The following is a 3,241-nucleotide window of genomic DNA, read 5'->3' on the forward strand; positions in this document are numbered from 1 at the left end:
CCTATATGTCTGCCAATTACTGAAAAAATCTAATGATCTATTGTATTCTCCTCATTATAACAGTACCTCTCTTACACCAAACTAGCTGTAATCTGTGTTTATGATCTCCTTCCTAACAGACATGCTATTACTCCACTGTGCAAGCCCAAAAAAACACAAATCTTGGCTGAGATCCTATATAGTGCCTATGGCACGTCCATTGACATCACATCTATTGTCCCTCATGAATGGGTAAAAGTGCATTTGCCCCTGGCAACGAGCAGCACATTGTCGGGAAGGAAACCTCTGCATGATCTCCTCCATAATATGAGAATGAGGGATGACTATTGCGATTGCATGTTTTCATAAAGCTGAAATGTTTCTCGGCAGCAGATACCTGTTTAGACAGCACGATCTGCTGCCCAGAAACAATAATTTAAATGCCTGCACGTACGACAAGACTGCTTGTTCATCGGGTTATCAGCGGCACCTTTATGCGGACAGATTGTCGGGAACAAGCGTTTCAAGGAACATTCATTTCCTATAATCTGCCCAATTATTGCAAGGTGTAAATTCACCTTAAGGGTGATTGCAAGGTATTATGGTCAAGCTCACCAGGGCATCTTATCTGTATTCTAATATTTAAAATGACAGATTCTATTTTCATCAATTCGTGCTGGAGAAATGCCAAAACCTTTTGATACTTTGGCTGTTTGGAAATTTGTAATAATTTCACCTAGTTTACAATTAATTTACTCTAGTAATACCCCTTTATGGGTGGTCTAGGGTAGAAAAGGGGGTTTGATTTTTATTATCTTGTGTTCTAGGGTAGCAGAAACTGCTAATAACCATTGTTCAGAGTAGAAGTATGCTAAAAATTTATCACGTCTTGCTCTAGGGTAAAAGACCTTGTCCAGAACATGCTTCTGATTAATATTTGCCCAGAACATGCTTCTGATTAATACTTGTCCAGAACATTCTTCTGTCTAATACTTGTCCAGAAAATGCATCTGATTAATATTTTGTGGTGGTTTACTTGCTTTTCTAGGTGTGTCCTGTCTGAAAGAAAGCCAAACAGGATGTTCACATTCTAATCAGCTTTCATTTCTGTCCTGCATTAAAGGGGTTCTGCTGCACATTGTTTAAACTGATGATCTATCCTCTGGGTAGATCATCAGCATCTGATCCGCGGGGGGCCGATATCCGAGACCCCCGCCGATCAGCTGTTTGAGAAGAATCACCGCTCGCCCAGTGACATCACGATTAGTATCAACTGGCCTGGGCGGGGCTAAGCTCCATTCAAGTGAACAGAGCTTAGCCCCGCCCAGGCCAGTGATACTAGTCGTGATGTCACTGGGCCAGTGGTAAACAGTGAGAAGGCGGTGGCGCTGCTGGAGCGCTGCTGCCTTCTCAAACAGCTGATCGGCGGGGGTCCCGGGGACCCCCTCCGATCAGATGCTGATGATCTATCCAGGTATCCAGAGGATAGATCATCTGTTTAAACAAACTGCAGAACCCCTTTAATTATAGATCAGTGGCAGGAAGGAATAGAGAGGACTATGAAGTTGTGAGCAGCCCTAAAGTTCTCTCTATGACAGACACAGGGGCCTTGCCAGGGTCTTAAACAGACTTTTAATATTGATGACCTATCCTGAGGATAAATCAATATTAAAAGCCTGAAAATCCCCATTCAGTAATTATCCCCCATTTGTGCCTACCACAAAATAATAGTCCCCCTTGTTGCTCCACAGTAATATCACTCTTTTGTGCCCCACCACAGTAATATACTTTGTGTGCCTGCCACAAAGCAATATCCCATCTTTATGCTCTTCAGACTCAAAATCATCCTATCTTTCCTAAAAGTAATAATCCATCTTTGTGCACAAAATAGCACTCCCCCTTTGTGCCATTTCATGTAAAGCACCTAATTTGTTCTCCCAAAAATGTAAAGTGCCCCTTCCCTGTCCCCAAAAGTTAAAATGTTCCTATGTGCCCAACTGTTATGGTTCACCTAGTGATAATTTTCAGTTAGTGCCCACTGCAATTCCTCAAAAAAACATATGCTCATCTAATCCCATGTCCCATTGAATGGAACAAATCGAATTCCTTTCAACTTGAAGTTAAGATGTAGGCCTGGTACAGCCAATGCCATGCAGTGATATCATCATGCTGCCGATGTTGGCTCTGTTGCAATGCTTAAATGTAATACTGCCAGCTTGATGCAGGCAGTTTAAAGTGTTCTGTGACCTACTAGAATATATTGTGGGCCAATTAGCCATCGACCTCCTGCTCTATAGTGTACAGTATATCTGCATCCTGAGGACAGTTGTATGTGGTGGTTGTTTGGGGCCACCAAAAATCCTAGCAATACTCCACTTCTTCGCAGTATTTGATCATACAGATAAGTACCATCCAAGGAGAGAATTATGCCTGATCATTAAAGGGGTTATCCTATGATTAATGGAGAAATAAAAAATGAAAAATAGACATGATATAGCACATAATTATATATTTCTAACAAAACTAGAACAATCACAGTATCTCACATGTACCCAGAGATTTCCACATTCAATGCTCCAGTTGCTCAGCTAGATTTATTTCAGGCTGGCAGCCTAGGGGACATGTCATTTCTCATGTCCCAGTAGATACAGCTGGTGGCAGTTAAAAAATTGATCTGATCATGTGTGTCCACCTTGGCAGGATGGACAGTGAAATAAGGAAAATAACAAACAGCAGGTGGCAGTATACAGATACATTTTATTGAATAACTCAGTGGCTAAAGTAAATTTTTAATTGAATTCAATTACAAAAATATTCAGATCCAGTTGCTGCCTTGAATGTAGAATATGTTTTGTGGGATAAACCCTTTAGGAAAACAAGCATAAGATTCTGATGCTGCTGACTGTAATTATCATTATTTTAGTTACTTCATTTACCAGAATCTATATATAAATATAATGGAATTTTATTGAACCAGAAAAAAGCCAAGAAAGAAAAAGTTCTGTAATAATAGAAAATAGAAAACAAGCGTGAGCACTCTGGGTACTTTTTGTGTAACACAATAGATCATTACCAATGCAATAAGTTACTATTTTTGTGGAACCTACAGAGATCAGGGTCAATGCTTGTGGTTAAATGAAAGTTCAATACTGTCACAAAGTTTGAAAGCTTTACTTTACTGTTTGAACTAAAAAGTTATGGAGCATGCTGCCATTTTGTATTGGCTGACAGTGTTGGTGGAAAAAAAGAAAGGGTGAAACGT

The sequence above is a fragment of the Bufo bufo genome, chromosome 2, assembly GCF_905171765.1.
Source record: "Bufo bufo chromosome 2, aBufBuf1.1, whole genome shotgun sequence".
NCBI classification, from domain to species: Eukaryota; Metazoa; Chordata; class Amphibia; order Anura; family Bufonidae; genus Bufo; species Bufo bufo.